The following is a 23402-nucleotide window of genomic DNA, read 5'->3' as shown; positions in this document are numbered from 1 at the left end:
GCCTTCTTGTCCTCACACCCCAATCCAGTCTAAAATAGAGGGTGTGAAGACAGAGGGGGTGTTAGTGAGAGCTGAGACTCAATAATGTCTTGTTCAACTGAGTTGAAATGAAGTGAATAATTTTCAGATTTCAACAAGAAGAAAATGCACCCTGGCTGAGTAAGAGTCCTCTCCATTCATCTGCTCATGAGCAGCATAAACTGGAAAGCCCTCAACTCCAGTTACAGAGTTTGGTGCACAGACCCCCATCTTGGCCATCTTGATTCCCAAGAGACCCCCAGCCACTCCACGGGCCCCGCGGAATCGGTCCAAGTTGCCCACTACCCATGGCGAGGTACAGAGGTGATGATGGTGTCACACCACCACCTAGTGGCCACTCCTGATAAATCGTATTCTCCTTAACCTCTGGAATTTACAAGCTCGCCCAGGTGAGACTTCTGCTGGGGAAAGGACTGCCAGTGACTGGCAGGACCTAGAGTTCCTCTCTCTCGATATATTACGGGTGATATAGTGTTTTGCCCAAATCCCAGCATGTAACACTCAGAGCTTAGTAACCTCAATTATTAACATTACCATTATTATTGCCATGATACTGTAGAAATTCCTGAGTCTCTTTGAAATTAATTGGGCTACCGGAAAATGAGATTTTCAGAGATAATTAAGAATCCATTTCTCCTTTAATTTCATTCAATAAACAGGTACTAAATGTTTAATAGATGCCAGCACTGTGCTGTGTAACTGGGACAGCGTGAAGAAGATATAAAAATGGCTAAGATGCGGTCCCTGCTGTAAGACATTTCCAGTCCAGAAGGAGAAGTAGGCACGTAAACAGCCAGCTCTCAAGTGCTAAATAGAGACACAGCCGGAGTGCTGGCTATGACAGCGCGGAAGCAGCAGTGATTCATTTAGACGCCTGTGGTTTCCCTTAACTCTGAAAATAAAATCCTGGTCCTTACTATGGTCTTGCAGGGTCTGGCGGGGCTGCCTCTCTACGCTGCTTCTGGGCCTCTCTCCAGCACCTTGGAGAGCTCCTGGCCTCAAAGAAGGAACGGAAACTTCATGAGATTGCAGAGTAGGCAAAAGGCCGGGGGCCTTGCAGATGCTGTTTCTGAAGTCAAGGTTCTAGCTCTATGACCTTGGACAAGATACTTAACCTTTCTGTGTCTTATTAGCCTCATGGTGTAAAGGACGATGTTAATAGCAGCACCTACCTCCTGGGGCCATTGTGAGGATTCGAAGACTTTATATTACAATATAAAGCACTTAGTCTCTGTGGTATGGTACATCTTCTTTTTTCTTTTTTTTTTTTTTAAACATGGTCTTTTTCTGTCTTCTGTCACCCAGGCTGAAATGCATGGTGCAATCACGGCTCACTGCAGCCTCAACTACCTAGGCTCAAGCAATCCTCTTATCTCAGCCTCCCAAGTAGCTGGGTCTACAGGTGCTCATCACCACGCCCAGCTAATTTTTTTGTATTTTGTAGAGACAGGTTTTCCCCATGTTGCTCAGGCTAGTCTCTAACTCCCGAGCTCAAGCAGTCAGCCTGCCTTGGCTTCCCAAAGTGCTGGAATTACAGGCGTGAGCCACTGCACCTGGCCTACATTCTCCATATTTTTATTAGCAGCTGTACGCTGCAAAAACCTCCTGGACTCTCCATGAGATGCGGATCCAACTTTGTAGACATTCAAGTTTTTGTGTTGTTGTTGTTAAACCTTGGTCTATCCTGTTTAAAGCTTTGCTTTCATATGTGATTCAGCACTCCCTACACATCCACTGAGGGCATTTGGAATTGGGGGTGCAGAAGAAGGTGCCTGGCAAGCTCCCTTTTTCCTTTTATCCTTGATTTGTCCCTTTCATCAGCCTGTGTGATCTAAACCCTTTAGAGGCCTACCACTGGCCTGTGGCCCAGCAGCAAGGACAGGAGGAAGGAAGATTCTGCTCCCATTGCTCACATGGCAATGTTCTGACTCATTCCTGTGCTGGTGACCTCTATGAGGGAGGATCCTGACGGAGGTGGTGTATTTGGCTTCTGTGGAAAGCTGTTCAGCCTTGCACTGCCCACTCTTGACTCTTTTTCTTTTTCTTTTTTCTTTTTTCTTTTTTTTTTTTTTTGAGACAGAGTCTTGCTCTGTTGCCCAGGCTAGAGTGCAATGGCATGATCTAGGCTCACTGCAACCTCCACCTCTCAGGTTCAAGTGATTCTCCTGCCTCAGTCTCCTGAGTAGTTGGGATTACAGGCATGCACACCACACCCAACTAATTTTTGTATTTTTAGTAGAGATGGAGTTTCACCATGTTGGTCAGGCTGGTCTCAAACTCCTGACCTCGTGATCCACCCACCTCAGCCTCCCAAAGTGCTGGGATTACAGGCGTGAGCCATCGCATCTGGCCCCTTGACTCCTTTCTAAAGATCTCTGGAGGCGAACCATGTTGACCTTTGTCCACCAGTTTATGTTCCCCCTCTTCGCTAGGTCACCATTCTGTTGTCCAATCTGCTAGACTGTGGCATCCATGTGGGCAGGACCCGTCCATCACCACCGTAGAGTCAGTTCTGGGTACAGTGCCTGATGTATGTGTGTCTTCAACAAGTGCTCGTGGTATTTGCAGTATTTTCCCTTCCCAGCATCAGGAAATAGATGAGATGAATATTTATGATCACTAACTGATATCCTTAGACAAAGGGAGGAGAGGGACCAAAAGGTCCACTCTGCATCTTTGGGGACCTTGGGAGTGCGGGCATACAATAACTGCAAGTCCCTGTTAGGGCCTCGGCACTCAGAGATGCTGCTGGCCTGCTCTTATGATAAATATGCCTCTAAAAATATATTGGGAAAAATTCATCTCTTTGTATCCCAGTGAAGCAAAGGGAAGTGAAACAAGTCATTAAAATGAGACTTTTTGTCATCTCAGAGTTTCAGCTGTGACCCCAAAGCTAAAAACAATGGGTGCCAAGTAGACCCCCACTGAAATGCTGAACCACATGTGTAGGCTTGGCCAAGGGCATTGCCAAAAGCTACTTCTGCTTTAAATAGATGTGTACCCGTCATCAGGCTATGGAGGAAAAAGCCAAGACTCACAGGAGGTTGAAGAGATACAAAGGATTTGATCTTTGAAGAGAGATATTGGTGTTGTGTGTGGGTTGCTCTCCACACATGGGTGAGAGTAAGCTTCCGGTCCAACACCTCAGGTCAGAGAAAGGACGGGACTTAAGGAGAACTATCGAGGCTCCCTGAAGCCTGGATGGCAGCCAGGCTCATTCCTAAAGAGTCTACAGGTAACAGGCGACAGCTGAATACAGAAGCTGCCACAGATGAAAGTTGCACTTACACTGAGGGTGGGGGAAGGAGCCTGTGACGGGTGGTCCAGGAAAGAACCAGCCATGACCCTTCTAGAAAAAGACCCTGTCTGACATATATACTGTGGAATACTACACAGCCGTAAAAAGGAATGAGACCATGTCCTTTGCAGGGACATGAGTGAGGCTGGAAGCCATCATTCTCAGCAAACTAACACAGAAACAGAAAACAAAACACTGCATGTTCTCACTCAGAATTGGGGGTTGAACAATGAGAATACATGGACACAGAGAGGGAACAGTACACACCAGGGCCTATTGCAGGGTGAGGGGCAAGGGGAGGGAATGTAGATGGATCAATAGCGGCAGCAAACCACCATGGCACACGTATACCTATGTAACAAGCCTGCACGTTCTGCACATGTGTCCTGGAACTTAAAGTAAAATTAAAAATAAAAAGAAAGAGAAAAAGACCCCGTCTGAATATGCCCAACAGTAAAAATGTTTAAATAGTTTTATTGAGACATAATAGACTTACAAAGAAGTGCACATATTTAAAGGATGCAATTTGATACATACATGAAACACATCTCCGTAATCAAGATAAGGAACTTATCCATCACCCCCAGAAATGTCCTCCTACTCCTTTAGAATCCATCCCTCCCACCCTTCCCTTCGCCTCATTAAAAAGCAATCACCGCTCTGCTCTCTGTCACTGTAAATCAGTGCGTATTTTTGAGTATTTTATAGAAATGGAATCAGACAGTATGCATGCTTTTTTTGTCCGCCTTCTTTCACTCAGCGTAATTATTTTTAGATGCACCCATGTTGTCGTATCAAGAGTTCACTCCTTTTTATCGCTGAGTGGTACTCCAGCGTGGGAACGTACAATGATTTGTTTCTTCATTCATCTGCTGATGGGCATTTGGGATGTAGGTGGCAGGAATTTGACTAATTATCTTCTGCTCTCTTATTTTTAGAAAGATTCTGTTGTCACGTGTGTTGCTTTTATAATCAGGTTACCACTTAAGTGTTTTCTTTTTTGTTTTAAATGAAGAGGAAGAAAAGAAGCTTGCCTATGTGGGCTTCCTGCCAGAAGTGAGGCAATCTCAGCAGAAGGGGCTGTGGGCGTCCCATTGGGTGCGCAGCTGTCAAGAGAAAAAAGTCAAAAGCAGCCAACATGTGGTGGTTTCCTCAGCTTTAGGGGCTGCAGTGAAAGGGCTCATGGAGGAAATCACAAAGTGCCTTGTAGAGAGAGAGACGTGTGCTTACTGCCACATGCAGGTTACAGGCAGCTGCAGGAGGCCTCTTCTGTCCTTCCTCTCCTCCCCACCTATGACTCCAACACAGGAGGGTCCTAAAATGTCTGCTAGGGTGTCAGGGTAGTTAAGATGGGCATGGGCGGAGAAGCAATCGCAAGTATTTCCCCACTGTGACTTCCAAACATGAAACAGGCCAAGTGATGGAAGGAGAGTCTGGAGTTTGTATATTAGACTAGACTAGATTTTTCTCTTACCTAAAAGTAGCCAAGTAACATTATTATATTAAATTTGTCGTTATTGTCTAAGAGTGACCCCAAAAGCGACTGTATTCACCCAAAATACTTTCCAGGGACAGAGATCAGGTAGAAACGGGCAGATGCAAAAAAGAATTTTCTCATTTAACGAACCAGTTGCCGAAGTTCTGATCAAATGGTACCATGAAGCAATAACTTCTACTTTAAGGAAGACCAAAAAACATGACATATATATGCTTTTATCCTTAAAACAAATTTGCTTCTCCAAAGTCATTGCCTCTTTATACTTCCAGGGGCTCAACTTGAGGCCACAGGTGAAGGCCCTCCACATCTATTCCCATCACGAAGCATTCGGGGAAGCTCCAGCCTATTCAGACCTTGTAAGAAGAACGTACAGAAGGATGGAAGCAACGCAGGCCACCTGGCTATCGCTCGGCAAAGCAGCCTGAACTTCGCCAAGAGGGAAACTGTGATGGTTTTCATCTCTGGGTGTGCTAAAATATTCGCCCCTTATAATCAAAAGAATCAAAGCACAGTCTTGCCCAGAGAGGAGAGACAACCTAATTTTACCAATGCCTGGAACAGTGAAGCCAGACTGAGGTATTGCAACTTTGTTAGTTTGTGGGGAAATTAAAAATTCAGCAAGGTCCTTGAGCTCTTAGGTGCAGAAATCCATTAGCCTTCCTTAAGGAGAAACCCACCCCAGGAAAGGCCACGAGGATGGCACATCACTGAAAACTAGAAAGGTGCCATTGCACATAACAGATTCTCTGTACATATTAGAATGAAAGATCCACACTTGATCATCATTCTACATCAGGGAGTCCTCGCCAATGTACACGATAATCATAGCTACATTTGTTGAGCCGCATCTCTTTCATCCTTGCGACATCCCTGTGAGGAATCTCATTTTACAGATGGAGAAACTGATATTCAGAAACATTAGATTACATGCCCAGTATCATATAGACAGAAGGCAGCAGAGACAGGATCAAATCCCGGTCTGCTTGGTTCCAAATCCCAGGATCTCTCTAGTATGTGACACCAACACTGTGGGCTGTTATTGAGGGAGACGGAGTGGGGAGAGGATGTATGGTTAGTGTCAACGTTGGAAATGTTCTCCATCTGAAATGCCAGATGGTTGTCACCAAGAGGAAAGGCCAGCAGACTATCTTCCAAGATGTCTCATAAACTAACATGGCTTACCTTGGGGAATTTTCCATCATCCTAGATCTGCTAATTGGATGCTACAGAATCTGAAAAGGGATCCATCTCTCAATAGAGACACTTTACCCAAGCACAGAGCACTGACAGATAAAACCAGAACACCAATGCCTTCATTTACTGTGAGAAATTACTGGCATGGAGACCTAAAAGCTCAGATTCCGTAAAATTAGCCCAATCTCTCACCATAGACAGACTCCAAGGAGAAGCTGAATCATAGACTGAAAGTTTCTGGTGAGCCTGAAGTCAGAACGAGGGAAGTTTAATAATCCAGCGCTTCAGGCATCCAGCTGAGATAGCTCAGTGTTTTCATTCCACAAGGAGGGTAGTCTTGCCAGTGAGACCAGAGTCACATAACATATGTGGGCTCCACTCTCTGCCCTGACAAAACCAGAACTCTTCCAGTCACCGGTTAAGTGGAATATCCTAGGATGGATCCTGCTGATATTTACCTGTTGCACTCACGTTTCTTTTTTATTCCAGAGTTGACAAGTCCTTCCTCTGATGGACACATCCTTTCTTAATGGAAATATATTCAATCTGGTGGCTGTGGGGGCTTGTCTACCTAAGAGCTGTGCCTTCTCCTTCAGCAGATTTCACATATCTGTACTGTGAACCACTGTGCCTAATTCCCCAAAAGGCAATCTTGCTTCCTTCATTTCCAAATCTGGGAAGGCGAATGTCTGCTGTGCCCAGAGAAGGAAAGGTAGATGCATGCTTTTCTGTGAATACTCTTCTATACATGAATATTAGATGTTTTCAAGGAAAGAAGCAATTTTAATTAAGATGTATATAAACATTATATGCAGAGAACCCAAAAATAAGAAATGGATATTCACTTCCAAGTGCTTAACGAGGGCTTGGTGCCATGCTAGGGGCATTTAATAAGTACAGCAATTCAAGAAAATTGTTATTAGTGCCACCATTTTACAGTTAGGAGAACTGAAACTCAGAAAGATTAAGTGACTGCTAGTTTCAGGAGAACTGGGATTTCAACACCAGCCTGTCTGACTCTGAGCACTACTAGGAACCCAAGCACTAAAAAAAAGTGCTCATGCCTGTGAAGATGCATTGTGAGCTGCCAATGAGGTATGGAAACTGTGTCCAAAACTGAAAGGAAAGTTGAGGAGCCATACATTCTAATCAGCTGACTGGTTTTTCAGCTGAAACATGAGTAACCTTCTAGAATGTTTTGCAGAGGCTTTGATACCTGAACTGGTTGCATTTCCATAATGATACCATTTAAATCCAATGGACTATCTTTCTGCAACAAACCAACAGAGGAACTCCTTCGCTTCATGCTATTTCAATCCCTAGGGTGGTGAGGTCAAAGGCAGCCAAGCTCCTTCAGACATAAAGGAAAATAAGAAGTCATCATCAGAAGCCCATGGCTGTGGTTACAGATGTACAGACGCTCACCCACACTTGCAGGCAGTGAATCCTTTAAAGAAATATAAGTTGCTCATTTACAATAACAAAGACTTGGAACCAACCGAAATGTCCATCAATGATAGACTGGATAAAGAAAATGTGGCACATTTACACTATGGAATACTATGCAGCCATGAAAAAGAATGAATTCATGTCCTTTGCAGGGACATGGATGAAGCTAGAAACCATCATTCTCACCAAACTAACAGAGAACAGAAAACCAAACACCACATGTTCTCACTAAGAAGTGGGAGTTGAACAATGAGAACACATGGACACAGGGAGGGGAACATCACATGCCAGGGCCTGTTGAGGAGTGGGGAGCAAGAGGAGAGGGAGCATTAGGACAAATACCTAATGCATGCAGGGCTTAAAGTCTAGATGACAGATTGATGGGTGCAGCAAACCACCATGGCACGTGTATACCTATGTAACAAACCTGCACATTCTTCACATGTATCCCAGAACTTAAAGTAAATTGTTTTTCAGAAAAAAAAAAAAAAAAAAAAAAAAGACAAAAAACGGAATATAAGTTGTTCAAAGGGATTGGGAAAAGCTTGCTGTAGCCATGACCTGGATGCAGTCCATTGGGAATTCTTCAATACCTCCCATCACTCAGACAGGCCCCCGTGATCACAGTCCTAGTAGCTCCTGCTTAGCAGTCCCAAAAATATCCTGTCCTTGGTTTCCTGGTCCTTGTCATTTTACGCTGTGAGAAAAGAAAGACACAAAGAAACCCTTGGATGACTCTCACTCCCAGAGATAACAAGACCTGAAATATGGGGCAGAAGGAGCATGAGGAGATTATGGATTGTCATCCCAGTGGAATGCTAGTTTCAGATTTCTAGCACCAGGTCACTTCTGCAACTGAGACATAGCGTGGCCAAGACAGCATGGGTCTTCTGTCACTGAGGAGCATTCTTGGTATATGCAGTTCATGGTTCCAGGCTGTCAAGATTTGGAAGGAAAGGAAAAGGAAAGTAAGGAAAGCGAAAAACATAGGCATTTATAATGTTTTTTTAAAAGCATATTTGATTTCATCTAGCTCCCCAAACAGTGCCATCATTATCTGCATTTTATGGAGGAGGAAGTGGAAGTACAGAGAAGTTAAACACACATACTGAAGTCATAGACTTGGTAGGATCGAACTCAGGACTAAAGGAATGGAAAGTCCATGCTCTTTTTCATTAAAGCATGAGTTCAGAAGATCACTAGTTGAGCACCAAAGTTTCCTAAGCCAAAACGAATATTTTAAAAGAATCTCTACGTTGGTATTTTGTTCTTTTCTCCCTACATTGAGTAGGTAGAGTAATGCTCACTACCCACCAAGATGCCCATGCCCTCATCCCTGGGCCCTGTGAATTGTTAGGTTATATGAAAAAGGGGAATTAAGGTTGCTGTATTAGTCTGTTTCAATGCTGTTGATAAAGACACACCTGAGATTGGGAAGAAAAAGAGATTTAATGGACTCACAGTTCCATGTGGCTGGGGAGTCTTCACAATCATGCTGGAAGACAAGGAGGAGCAAGTCACATCTCACATGGATGGCAGTAGGCAAAGAGAGAGCTTGTGCAGGGAAACTGCCCCTTGTAAAACTATCAGATCTCATGAGACTTATTCACCATCATGAGAATAGCATGGGAAAGACCTGCTCCCATGATTCAATTACCTCCCACCAGGTCCCCCCCACCACATGCAGGAATTCAAGATGAGATTTGGGTGGGGACCCAGCCAAACGATATTAGTTGCTAATCAACTAACCTTGAGATGAGAAAATCATCCTGATTTAGCCAAGTGGACTCAGTGTATTCACATGGGGCAGAGGGAGTAAGAAGAGTGAGTTGGAGAAAGCTGTGACACTGGAAGCAGAGTCAGAAAGATACCATATCATTCACTTTGAAGGTGGAGGAAGGAGCCACAAGATAAGGAATGTGGGCAGCCTTCAGAAGCTGGAAATGCACAAGGAAATGGATTCTTCCTGAGAGCTACCAAAGGAATCGGCCCTGATGATGACTTCATTTCATCCCAGTGAGACCAATGTTGAACTTCCAAACTGAAGAATAGCAAGATAATAAATTGACATTGCTTTATGCCACCCACGTGTGGAAGCCACATTATCATACAACAAGGTCCCAGCTTTCATGGTGCTAGGCCACGAATCTAAGAAGCAGACCTGGCTCGAGTCCCAGTCTGACCGTGTCTGGCTGACGCAGCATGATCCATTCATTTCACTCACACTGGGAAGATCTTTCCAGGAAAACCTGAAATAGTTGAAGCTCTCAGCTCAAACTCCATCTTAGTTAGAAATGGTTTGGTTGTGTGGAACATAACTCTATTCATCAAGGCTCACGTGAAAAAGGAAAGCTATTGAGAAGCAGAGTGAGGCTTCATGGAACCAGAAATTTAGTAGATGGCATTCTCACTCTTTTCCTTCCTTTCTCACTCTCTCCTCTCCTCCTCTTATCTCTTCTTTTCTGTCAATATCTTATTTACTGTTATTTACTGTTCTCTTCTTGCAGACATGACTTTGCTTACATCTCTGTGTGTACAAGGCTTCAACAAAGCCATCCCAAGATGATGGCTTCTGTTCCATGATGTTCCAATGTTCCAGCCTTGTTCCCCCCACAGCCAAATGTGTCAGTCTTCCTATCCCTGACGCAAAGGTCTGAACACATTGAAACTGATAATCTCGGCTCCAGTCTGGTGTTCGCTCTTAACTCTGTCAGTTATGGTCAGGATGGAGGAGCCAGGAGCTGGAGCTTTTGCTATAAAAATCTGTCTCATTGAGTGCTATGGCTTAGGCAGGTCCTTTAAGGTGACATCAGAGAGCAGAGAGGAAATTGCTGGTATCCTCAGAGCGTCTCTGCATCCTAGCGCTGGCCTCGGAAACAGAAAGTCATCACTCCTGCTGGCTGAACTGCCCTCCTCCCTCCTTCCTGCACAGACCAAGTCAAATCTGTTTGCCTCTGTGACTGCTTTTCCTGTCCCTTAATTCTCTGATTGACATACTCTTTTTTTAATATGTAAATATGTTCAACCAAGTTACATTTCAATGGAGCTGGTCTGAGAACTATTCTATATATTTCTAGTAACTTTGCATGTTTCACTTTAACACTCAAAGGAAAAGGATGATCGCCCCATTGTTGAGAGAAGGAGCACTTCACTGTGGGCTTCAAGTTCTGATTACCATAATTAATAATAACAGTGTTATTAATAACAACTTTATTTAGGGTTTTCATTATTGTTCAGAAAATGCAATCCTTACAACAATGTAAGGCGTTGGGTGATGCTCAGATCTACAGAAAATAATAATTGTTTTCTCTTATTAACAGTAATGGCTGGTACTCTGTAATTGCCCTTTCCGATCTTCACGCTAGCCCTTCTAGCCAGGACTTTGCCCTCAGTCCCACAGTTAGTAGGATCACCTGACTTGAAATCCCAGACTCCCCACCCTCCCAAAGTGCCCCACCTGTGTCCCTGAATTCTCGAGAGTGTCTTAGATGGGATCTTCTTGTCTGTCCTTTAAGGCTCTGCTCAGACACCACCTCCTCTGCAAAATCTTCCCTAGCTCTCCTTGCAAGCATGGCTGCTCCTTCTCCAGGGTTCTCCCAGAAACCAATTCATGCACAGATGGTTACTGAGGACTGTCTCTGTGGCAGGCATAACACCAAGGGCTGAGCATACAGCTGAGAATGAACCAGACCACAGCTGCTACCTTCATGGAGCTAAGGTATGATGGGGAGGTGAATGTAGGGAGGAAATATCGAGTGCCAAGGGAGTCCTCCTTGAGGGCAGCAGCCTTGCTTGGAAAGCCAAGATGCTGGCTTCCTAGGAACTGGCATTTATGTTGCAAAGTGAAGGAAGAGCACGGCACAAGTAGGTGGAGAAGGGAATCAAAGTATATTCTAGGCAAGAGGATGACAGGGGCAGGGACAAAAGAGAGGGCAGAATATCCAGCAACCAGAAGTCTTCCAGGGTGACTGCAGCACAGAGCACAAAGCAGTGAGAAGCCAAGTTGACCAGGGCTTCGGGTTCAGCTTCGAAATTTGGGGCTGCATCTAAGGTCAAGGGAACTTTGACTTTTTTTTTTTAACATGATAATGCCAGTGTGGGAGCGAAAATTGTTTGGCTGCAAGGAATAGAAATCAGCTCAAAGTAGCTAAAGTGAAATGTGGAAATTTATTATAAGGATTCATAGAAATTTAATGAAACTTAAGCAAGAAAAGAGCCTGGAGCCATGATCTGGAAACTCTTGGGAAAGCCCAGAGTTGGTATCTCTCCATCTGTGCTGTTGCCGCTCAGTGTTTCTGCTTCACTACTTTCTCTTCCTCTGTTTGCAGTTTATTTTCCTTGCTTCTCCAAAAACAGGGTAGATGACAGTCACCCTGCAACCCTTAGATTGTAATTTATGGTTCTATCTGTAGGACATTGTATTAGTTCACTTTCACACTGCTGATAAAAACATACCCGAAACTGGGAACAAAAAGAGGTTTCATTGGACTTATAGTTCCACATGGCTGAGGAGACCTCAGAATCATAGCAGGAGGCGAAAGGCACTTCTTACATGGCAGTGGTAAGAGAAAAATGAGGAAGAAGCAAAAGCAGAAATCCCTGGTAAACCCATCAGATCTCATGAGACTTATTCACTATCACGAGGATAGAGCAGGAAAGACCGACCCCCATGATTCAATCACCTCCCGCCGAGTCCCTCCCACAACATGTGAGAATTCTGGGAGATACAGTTCAAGCTGAGATTTGGATGGGGACACAGCCAAAGTATATCAGGCATTATGGTAAATGGAATAAGCCAGGTACAGAAAGACCAATATGGCATGATCTCACTTACATGTGGAATCTAAAACAATCACACTCACAGAAGCAGAGAGTAAAATGGCAGTGGTCAGAAGCTGGGGTGTGGGGATAATGGTTCCAGAGATATTGGTCAAAGGGTACAAACTGTCAGTTACACAGGATGAAGTTCCAGACATCTAATGTACAGAATGGTGACTATAGTCAGTAATACTTTCTTATATACTTGAAATATGCAAAATCAGTAGATAGTCAATGTTCTCAGCACATACACACAGTGACTGTGTGAGGTGATGAATATGCTAATTAGTTTGATAGTAGTAATTTTTTCTCAATGTATAGTACATGTATATCAAAGCCTCCTGTTTTATACCTTAAATATACACAATATTTATTTGTCAATTATACTTCAATAAAGCTGGATTAAAAAAAAGAAAAGAGAAAGAAAAAAAACAAGAGGAAGGAAGGAAAGGAAATGAAAAGAAAGGAAGAAAGAAGGAAAAAACAAACTAAAGGGTCTGGCCATACAGAGAGACACACATAACAGTGGTTACTGACTCCCATTCAAACTTTATGGAGAAAGAATTCAGTTAAGCCAGCTTGGATCAGTGTATTCATGCCTAACTCAATGAGCTATGAGCTGGGCAAGGAAACTCCAGCTTTCATGATGCAAACATGACTTCATGAATCAGCACACGTCTCTATGAAGGAGAGGTACTGGCTTATAGGTTCAGCAGACCTCCAATGGCAACTGCTGTAGACATAATCAGATCCACAATTGAAGTAGATGACCACATCTGCCATGTGGAAGAAGGTCTGCAGGGGAGCAGCAGTGGAGCTAGAAACACCAGAACATTACCCCACCAGGTATGAGACAGTGAGGACTTAGACAGGCATGGTGGCTGTGGCACTCGGGAAACTCTCCAGAGATACAGACGGAGGTAGGACTAACAAAACTTGATTATGAGGTATAGGGAGAGGAATGTCAGGTAATTGTTGGGTTTCTGGCTTGACCAACTGGGTGGACAGTAATGTCATTAACAAAACATCTAGGACATTAGAATAGAAAGAGGGGGTGGGTGCAGTTCAGAGAACAAGAATTCTATTTGGGACATGTTGAGTTTCAGGCAGCCTGTGAGATGTCTGAGAGACATCCAATGGGCTGTTGGATGTATTTCTCTTGAAGAGAGGGTTGCCCTTAAGAGACTGGTATAGCAATGGTAATTAAGGCAATGGAAGTGAAAGAAGTGCTCTAGGAAGAGCACAGAGCATGAGAAGAGAAAGAGGCTTAGGACAGGTCCTGAGGAATTCCAACTTTTAATTGTTGGGATAGTGATATGGTTTGGGTGTGTCCCTACCCAAATCTCATCTTGAATTGTAGCTCCCATAATTCCCATGTGTTGTAGGAGGGACCTGGTGGGAGATACTTGAATCACGGGGGCGGTTTCCCCCATACTGTTCTCATGGTAGTGAGTAAGTCTCACGAGAGCTGATGGTTTTATAAGGGGAAACCCCTTTCACTTGGTTCTCGTTCTCTCTTGTCTGCCACCATGTAAGACGTGCCTTTTGCCTTCCACCATGATTGGGAGGCCTCTCTGAGCATGAGGAACTGTGAATCCTTTAAACCTCTTTTTCCTCATTAATAACCCAGTCTCGGGTATGTCTTTATCAGCAGTGTGAGAACTGGCTAATATAGGTAGCCCACAGCTGAGAAGCAGCAGCCTAAGAAATGGAAGGGAAACCAGAAGAGAGAGTCACACCAAGCAAATGTTTCAGAAAGAATGGAAATGTTGTATTTGACAAACATTCCTAAGAGGCCAGAGAAATGACTGAAAGATGTCCAGTAAAACAATTCATTTATGGTATTACGTATTTTTTGTTAACATGTCTAACCACTAGCCTGAAAACTCCTTTAGTAAACATGGTTTTGTGCCTTTGTTCGCAGCAATTAGCAAAACGTCTGGCACAGAGTAAAGCCTCAAAAACTGTTTATTGAATGAATGAATATGCCATAGGCATTAAAAGGTCTTAAAAATCACTTCTAGAGGAGATAGAAAACATGTAACAAGTCTTCAGTCATTTGCAATAAATGAACAGAGAAATCAACAAGATCTTTGAAAAGAACTGCAGTCTCACTAATATTCGTTAAGTGAATAGCCCACAGCCTACTTAGCTCGAATCACAATCCTACCAGTGGTCACCACCTAAAGAGTGAGTTGTGTGCTCAAAAACAATTTTATTTATGTGCTTTCAGTGTTCCAATTGTATTTACATAATTAAATTTCATTATCTCCAAAGTCAAGGTCACCTTCAGTCTAATCCTTGCCTGAATTATCCGAAGACTCTACCATTAACAGGTTTTTCCTCCATTTGTGAAGCAAAAGTGCACGTGTTAATAGACACTCACAGCCAAAATCTGACCTTGACCCCACCCAGCTGGCCAAAAACAAAGAGACAGATGGAAAAATCTAAAAATCACCTTTGTGTTTGTAGAGAGTGTAAACAACCAGTAACTCGTCAGGTGGGTGATGCTTCTCCCCAAGGGCATCAATGTCATTTATCCATGGGCATGGCCAAGGTACTGAGGACTCAAAGATGACCTTGATGATGACAACAAGGACGCCGTGTCACAAGGCATCTGGGCCAGATGTGACACTTTAGCTGATACTGATGGGAGTCCAGGTGAGGAAACCTGCAGCCAAGGCGGTCAGGAGGCACTCGGCAAGGGATGCAGAAAGAGGGGCTTTGATGGTGGCTGTTTGCCAGTGGGTACAGAGCATTTCTGCTTTTTAATAATTCCAACGGCCTTTCCATCTGGCAGCAGCCATCCAGTAAGCCAAGATGGGTACACACAAGGACACCCAGGAGCCATGGAGGAAGAAGCAGTCTGATGTAATGCAGCTTCTTCTGAGGGATACAAGGCCAAGGAAGGTTACAAGAGTACCAGAAGAAAAGGGGCTAACAACAGGTCCTGGAGTTTCCAGCTTGTCATTGTTTGGGTCGCCCACAATGTGTACTGAGAAGACTGCAGTTTCTTCTGAGAGATACAAGGCCAAGCAGAGTTTCAGGGCACGAGAAGACTAAAGGAGTTTTCAGGCTAGTGGATAGACATGTTAGCAAAAAACTGTAATACCACAATGGGTTGTTTAACTGGACCCATTTTAGTAAAACCCTTTCAGTCATTTCTCTTGGCCTCTAAGGAGTGTTTGGCAAAGACAACATTCCCATTCTTTCTGAACCATTCGCTTAGTGTGACTCTCTCTTCTGGGTTCTTTTCCATCCCTCAAGTCAGATACAAGGGGCACGGACTGGGATAGAAGGCCAAGCCAGGTTACATTATACATAGGATTCACGTGCATCGTGGTGGCTGAAAACACCCAGTTCCTAAGGATGCAACTTACAGCAAGCCTGTCCATCCTGGTATTAACCAGCTAACGTTTGCCTGAAGCCTTGGGTTCCTTGCAGAGGAGTGAGCTGGATGCCACTGTGGGCCTCTAAGAGTCCGGAATTCTCACTGCGTTAGTAAAGATTCCTCATACAAATTTGTTGAGGTTATCCTCATTGATACATTCCATAAAGCTGTCAGAAGAAATCCTGACATCCTGTGAATCACCACAGCAGTCCACAAGCACAGGGAGATGAATGGGCTGATCGCTGCAGGCTGAAAGAGCTGTGGCCTTGGAAAGGGCCGTAAGTTCCACTACACTGTTGGTGTTTCTCGTCGTGCAACTTGGAGAAGGCACCATACTCTCCGGCTCCACCGTTACCACTAATATAAACAATGTTTGTAAAACTCACACCTAAGAAACAATTTAGGACAGCCAAACAAAAAAACAAAAAAACCTCCAATGGCCATACCTCTTTGCACTTACTGATGGGCCAGCAGCCCAAGGCATACCAGCTCAGGCTATCGCACTCCTACCTATTTAACAGGTTAAGAAACTGAGGTTTAGTGAGATAAGATTTGAAGAAAGGCCCACAGCTAGTGGCAGAAAAACTGGCCATAGAACTCATCTCTTCGTTCTCAGATCCAGTGTTTTATTTTACGTCATCACTCAGAAATTTCCCCTAGAACTGTTATGAGCATCCAAATACCTGTTACTAACGAGAATACGAAACCTGGGCTGGCTCAGCAACTGTACCATTAATAGACAGTCCCGTAACAATGAACATATGATCAGGAAGGGGTCTTCTCCTCCAGGGAAAATCTGCAAGTTTTCATCATGGAATCATGCATTCTAACAAAGGCTGGTTCCAGGAAGAGGCAGGCAAACTCTGAAATACTCTCCCAGGGTGAACCCCCCTGCAGGTGATCCATCTGACTCCATTTCACCGCAGGGAAGATCCATCTCCGGGACTCTTTCACGTGCCGAACATTCTAGGTATGAGACACGATAATTAACTGCATGTTCTGATAAGCTGGCTGACAATTAAAGCCAAGGTTGCTAAGCAGTTCTGATAACAATTACCGATGTGGTTTTCATATTTTGTGACAAGGGTCTAAAAAAGAAGCATATTATGATTCCTGGTGGATGAAGCCCCTGCTAGTCATGTTTTAATTATTAACTTAATTATATGGATGAAGCAGTAGGTGGTAATTTAGTTCCTTCACTGACACTTAATTCTCGCTTACTCAGCCACCAGGCTGGGAGACTCTTCAGAAACAGTTTGTTTCAGGAATTCATTCTAGATATACCCAGCAGTGTCAGGGCTCTACCACCATGCATCCCTCTGAAACAGAGGCAGGAATGGGTAGGAGGGTGGGTGGGAGAAGAAGTGATGTGTCCTGGTAAACTGCCATGATCTGGATACACTAAAATGAGCTAGCAATGGGAGACCTGGCCCAGATGAGCACTGGCTGTGAATGTGAAGCTGAATATGCCAAGCACGGTGTTCAAACAACACGCTTTCCTCATTAAGTCCAAAAGTTATTGGGAGAATATAAAGAGTGAATAAGAGGCCAGGCACGGTGGCTCATGCCTGTAATCCCAGCATTCTAGGAGGCCAAGGCTGGTACATTACCTGAGATCAGGAGTTCGAGACCAGCCTGGCCAACATAGTCAAACCCATCTGTACTAAAAGTACAAAAAATTAGCTGGGCGTGGTAGCGGATGCCCATAATCCCAGCTACTCAGGAGACTGAGACAGGAGAATCTCTTGAACCCAAGAGGTGGAGACTGAGGCAAGCTGAGACCATGCCAGTGCACTCCAGCCTGGACAACAAGAGCGAAACTCCGTCACCAAAAAAAAAGTGAATAAGAGATTGGGAAGATTGTTCTGGGCTTCCCGCTTAAGAGTGGAGGATGCGGACTCAAGGCTTTTAGAGAAAACATTTTTCGTTCCCATGGCCTTTCTAGAGTTTTGCATGTTCTTATTTTTCAGAAAGAGCCACTCCATTTCCCCTGGAATGTTAGTGGAATTTATTTAGATGTGATAGTTTCCTGATCTCTGCTTGCTAGACCAAACAGGGAAGGACCTGGTATAATGGACAAGGAAAAAAGAAAGATCACGAGGAAGAGTTATGATCTAGAGAAAAATATACCCCCAGGGCTGTTGCCTAAACCCACATGGTTGGGAATGTGGTCAACTTCAAAGGCAACTCAGGAAGCCACATGGGATCCCAGCCATCAGGCATAGACCCCTGAAGCCAAGATTGGGAGGTATGGCTTAACGCTTAACCCAACCAAGTAGAGGTTTAAGCTACTGATTGTGTAGTACCTCAGTTAAGATTGGTCTAAAAAATTAAGTCATGTACTCACCTTGGCAGCACATATACTGAAATTGGAACGATACAGAGAAGATTAGCATGGCATCGGTGCACGGATAACAAAAAACTTGTGAAGCATTCCATACTTTTAAAAACAAAATTATAAAAATAAAGTTTAAAGGCTGGATCAGGATAGACATGTACATTTGTGACTTTCATAAGTAGAAGTATCCATATATGTGAACGTACTTAGCAAACATGGATCACACGATGCTTTTCACTGTTTTGTTTTTTGAGATGGAGTCACTCTGTTGCCCAGGCTGGAGTGCAGTGGCATGATCTCGGCTCACTGCAACCTCTGCCCCAGGTTCAAGCGATTCTCCTGCCTCAGCCTCTGGGGTAGCTGGGATTACATTTTTTTGTTTTGTTTTGTTTTGTTTTTTCAGTAGAGATAGAGTTTTGCCATGTTGCCAGGCTGGCCTCGAACTCCTGACCTCAGGTGATCTGCCCCTGCTTGGCCTCCCAATGTGCTGGGATTACAGGCATGAGCCACCACAGTCAGCCCTTTTTACAGTTTCTAAAATGTGTTTTTGTGCTCACTTAACAGTATATCACGTACATCTCTATAAATAATGTTCATCATTTTGTCACTTAGTAACATCATCATTTTAAAATGGTTTATTTTGTTGTCTAGTGAATGCATAGTCTTAAAAAATATTTTACTAATTTTCTATTGTGGGACATTTGTTTTGAATTTTTCACTATAAATCTCAGTGCAGGACAGAACTGCCATCTTTTCCCACTGGCCTGAGGCATTGCTGCTATCACATCCTAGTTCCCACACATACATGGGTTCGTTCTGGACTCTCTGCTCTGTCACATTTGTCCTTCAAGCTATTTACACACCATCCCCATGTTGTTTCAGTTATTATAACTTTGCCATGTGTTTCCCTGCCCCTCCAAGCCTCTGATTTGTATTTTTAAATGTCTGTGCTATTCTCTTATATTTTCTACTTCAGGTGCATTTTTTTCTTCAGTTTGAAAAACTCCATGAAATATCCCTAAGGTTCTTAAGGGAATTGCTTTATATTTATAAATTACTCTGTGTAGAACTGACCTATTGGGACTTCCCACCAGGAACACAATGTCTCTGTTTATTCACATCTTCCTTTGTGGCTTTCTGGACAGTTTCACAGCTTTTCTTCATATCGAAAGCCTGTATTTTCTAATTGACTACTCCTAGTATGTAAAAATGCTTCTGAATTTTTGAATGTTACTTCTTTATCCTTTCATTTTTTTTTCTATTGAAGTGTTTGCCTTTTTCTTAGTAGTTCAGGTATTAATTAGACTTTCTCAGGCTCTGAAGAAGCAGGTTACCTGTGGTGATGAGGTGGATGACCACCTGCCCATATCCAGGTGTGATCACTGCACTGTGATCTTAAACCAATCACAACATCTTTCCACTCCAAAGTTTCATCGTCAATAAGATGATACATTTCTCCATTCCTCTCTCAGAGAAGTAGCAAAGATCAAGTCTGCAAGCACCTTCTTAATCCGCATTGCCCGACATGGTAGCTACTAATGCTAAGTGACTGTTTAAATAATTAATGAAAAGTAAACAAAATTTAGAATTCAATTTTCACCTACGGTCCCTTTGGTCACCTTCCAAGTGCTCATAGCCACATGTGGCTAGTGGCTGCATTTTGGACAACACAGAGAAAGGATACTTTCATCACTGTAGAAAGTACGACTGGATGGCCCTGTGGAAAGCCTGGTGAAAGTACAAGTTAGGTTATTATTGCTACTGCTGGAGGTTGGAATTCTCATATATACATGAGGAGAGGCACTCATTCACACAGGCCCACACTCCAGCATCCATGGGGGCTGCCTAAGCCCTCAAAAAACACTCGTATTTCATCACTGTATCTAAAGCAGTCACAAAGCAAAGAAAACATAAATTAAACCCTTGAAAAACAGGAGCAAGGGTCAAATCATTGGGTGCACTATTTTCCATAAATGTCATTATCTAGACCGCAGATAGCTTCATGAACCTTCTAATTACAAAAGCAAAAAAAGTACTATTTTCGATGAAGTTTCTCATTCGCATTAGCCATTTACAAAAAAAGACATGGTATCTTCTAAACTCTAGCATCCTTTATTCATAGCCTGCAATACAGGACTTAGGGCTGTGAGCAGGATGGAACAAAGCGCAGCCAGAGGAGAGCAGCAGGAGCCTAAAGCCTGCTCAGAAGGTGCCTGGATTTCTCTGGCACGAGGCAAGAAGAAGACAGTGACGAATAACAGGCACTTCCCCCACCACAGGACTTAATAAAGCAGCAACTGAAAATAACAACAGCAAGAGCAATAATATCAACCATTTACGACATTCCAAGGCTCATGCTCAATGACTTATACACCTTACTGCATTAACTCTTGCCAAAAGACCAATGAGGTAGGTATTTGGTATTATTCCAGTTTTACAGATGCAGAGGCTAAGTTCATAGAGGTTTAATAACTTACCTGAGGTCACTCAGGAAAGAGTTTAGAGTCACGGATCGAATGGAAGTATGCGTGACTTGAGAACCTATGTTCCTAATTGTCAGGTTTCTCGTCTCTGGTCAGGATGGTCCTAAATGGGAGATTTGATGCTGCCTGCACAGGAATGTTTGGGCCCTGGTTCCATCCCCCATTCTTCTCAACCTTGGCTCCATCCTGAACTACAAGGGCCTCACATGGTATGTGGACATCCCAGTCTGTACATCCAACTCCATCCACTCCCCTCCCATCTCCTATGAATAGTCCCCATGCAGGCCCTGGAAGTGGGCTCAAGGCTAGTTGTACAAGGATCTCAAGTACCCAGAGTAGGGTCTAGTGGGGAAGAGGATGGTCCCTTAGTCCCAAGACTTCCCTGCAGGGAAGGGCACAGCTGAAGGAGGATCAAAGGAGGGTCCTCTGAAGACATGTTACTCAAAGTTTGGTTCTGGGACCAGCAGCAGCAGCATCACCTGGGAACTTGTTAGAAATGAAAATCTGGGGGCCCCACCCCAGACCTCTTGAATCAGAAACTCTGGGATGAGAGGCAGCAGTCTGTGTTTTCTTAAGCTCTCTAGGTGATTCTGATGCTGTTTTAAGGTATATAGAGCTTGGATATTGGACGCTCCAAACCTCATGTTGAAATTTGAACCCAATGTTGGTGATGGGGACTAATGGGAAGTGTTTGGGTCATGGAGATGGATTCCTCATGAAGGGTTTGGTGCAGTCTTGGTGAAAATGAGTACTTCTCACTCTATAGAGCTGACTGTTAAAAAAGAACCTGGCACCTCCCTCATCTCTCTCTTGCTTCCTTTCTCACCATACGATCTCTGCACATGCTGGCTCCCCTTCCCCTTCCACCGTAAGTGGAAGCAGCCTGAGGCCCTCCACAGATGCAGATGCTGGCACCAGGACTTTTATACAGTCTTCAAAACCATCAGCCAAATAAGCCTCTTTTCTTTATAAATGATTTAGCCTCAGATATTCCTTCATAGCAACACAAATGGACCAAGACAGCTTGAGAACCACTGTTACACAAGTGTGATCCAAGATCAGTGGCATCAGCATCACCGAAGAGCTTGTGAGAAATGTATATTCTGGGCCTCCCCACAGACCTGCTGAATCAGAATTGATGAGGGCCCAGCCCAGCCATTTTTGTCTTAGCATCCTCTCCATGTGATTATAAGCCCTGCCCAAGCAGAACCACAGCAAATTGCAGAAATCACAGGGAGGGCTTTGAACTTCCATAGGAAGTTCAAAGAATAACCTCACCTAGATTTCAAGAAGCAAGTAGACTCAAGGTCATTTTAGAGCTTTCAAAGTCACAGATTATCTTCATATTTGGAGACACTCAACCTCACAGCATATTAAATGTAACAATCAAAATATGCCCACATTGGACACAATTTATATATGACAATATAACCATGCACTGAATTTTAGTGGACTCAACAACTTAATGTTACCTTGGAAAATATTTTGTTAATATTTTCTTTCTGAGCTTTGGAGAGTTTTTTTTAAAAGTCACAATTACTTTTGTAGGCCCTAGTGAAACTTGCAGAGCTCTGGCACAGGTCTGTTACCTAGGTCATGTTTCTGAACTGGATGTAAACAGATAAGAGTGTGTTTGGCAAATGCTGGCTTGGCAAATGCTGGAGACAGGTTCCAGGATTGTGTCCTCTGTTACTTTAGAGGGCAAAAAGCAGGACATTGTAGCCATTTAATTTCGTTGTTATTCTTTGGACAGGAGTCCAGTGCACTGCAAACACTGGCTGAAATTGTCTAATCCATTTTGAGAACCTCACTAGGGAGGACCGCTTAAATCAAACAGGTCCACAGAGAAATTAGTGTGAAAGGACAACTGAATGTCAATTAAAACCAGTGACTGGCATTGCAGGATGGGATTTGGACTTTAAGGGCTAAACAGAAAAAACTGTCCTTCCTTTGGGGTTGTAATCCACGGCAGCAAGTCCTCCTCCTAGGCCTCAGTAAGATTCTCAGCAAAACAAATGACCTCATTAATTAAATGGGTTAGTACTCTCACCACGCTTTCCTTAATTGCTATTCTGACTTTCGGGAGAGGCATTTTCAAGCCAAATTGAACACCCAGAGCCTCCAGTAATCAATGCCACAATAAGCCCTGTGCGCTCTGAAAGCGATTGCAAAGATGTGCCCACAGCTTGCCTCCATCTGCTGAGGCTCCCCGTGTGAGCCCAGTGCCTAAGTGTCCTACCCAACTGGCTTTGTCCTCCAACCCAACTAGAAATCCAGGAAGTCCTTCATCATCATTCTCTCCCTATAGAAGACATATTATTTTAATTTGAAGATATACTCCATTTCCATTTTATGTATTGAATGCATAGTATGTGAATGTCTTTGGTTCTGTGCTAAGTACAGGAGGTAAAGGAACCAACATCACAGGCCAAAATCACTGCTCCATGGGGCTTTTATTCTATTTGGTGAGTTTCTTCTACAACCTTGAGTGCTGCTTGTTTTGTGTGAGATGTCCCTTTTCTGTTTTGTGCTACCCGACATATATCTGTGTTGCTTTTGAGGATAGTGACATTTTCATATAAATTTCTTTCCCCAGTGCCTAGGACTGTCTGACACATAGCAGTTACATCAATTAGGAATTGGTTGTATTTGTTTGTAAGTAGAATCTGGTTATAAGTGACAGAAATCCTCCCCTTCCCCCCAAAAAACATGCAGTGGCTTAAATCAGATAATGATTTTTTTTTTTTTAATCATTTAGTTCAGAAGTAGAAGGTCCTGGGCTGTCCTGGTGGCTCCCACAATATCCTCAATGCTCTAAGTTCCTTTTATTACTGGTTTTACTCTTTTTACTGCTCAGTTCCACCCACAAGACTTCTTCATTGTCCTCAGAGGGC

The 23402-nt window shown here is 43.6% G+C and overlaps 1 long non-coding RNA gene, 1 other non-coding gene and 1 pseudogene across 2 annotated transcripts in view; 2 read left to right on the top strand and 1 right to left on the bottom strand.

Moving 5' to 3' along the window:
- The window catches only part of LOC140708599 (uncharacterized), a 223212-nt gene that overhangs the window by 81526 nt on the left and 118284 nt on the right, over positions 1-23402 (bottom strand). The window lies entirely within an intron of this gene.
- LOC103242565 (large ribosomal subunit protein eL15-like) lies at positions 15413-16267 on the top strand (annotated as a pseudogene).
- LOC119620417 (U6 spliceosomal RNA) lies at positions 18027-18132 on the top strand. The gene has a single exon (XR_005236944.2). It is a non-coding gene; the product is annotated as a U6 spliceosomal RNA (small nuclear RNA).

Source organism: Chlorocebus sabaeus, chromosome 16 (assembly GCF_047675955.1).
Source record: "Chlorocebus sabaeus isolate Y175 chromosome 16, mChlSab1.0.hap1, whole genome shotgun sequence".
Classification (NCBI taxonomy): domain Eukaryota; kingdom Metazoa; phylum Chordata; class Mammalia; order Primates; family Cercopithecidae; genus Chlorocebus; species Chlorocebus sabaeus.
This window is presented reverse-complemented; position numbering and strand designations above follow the sequence as displayed.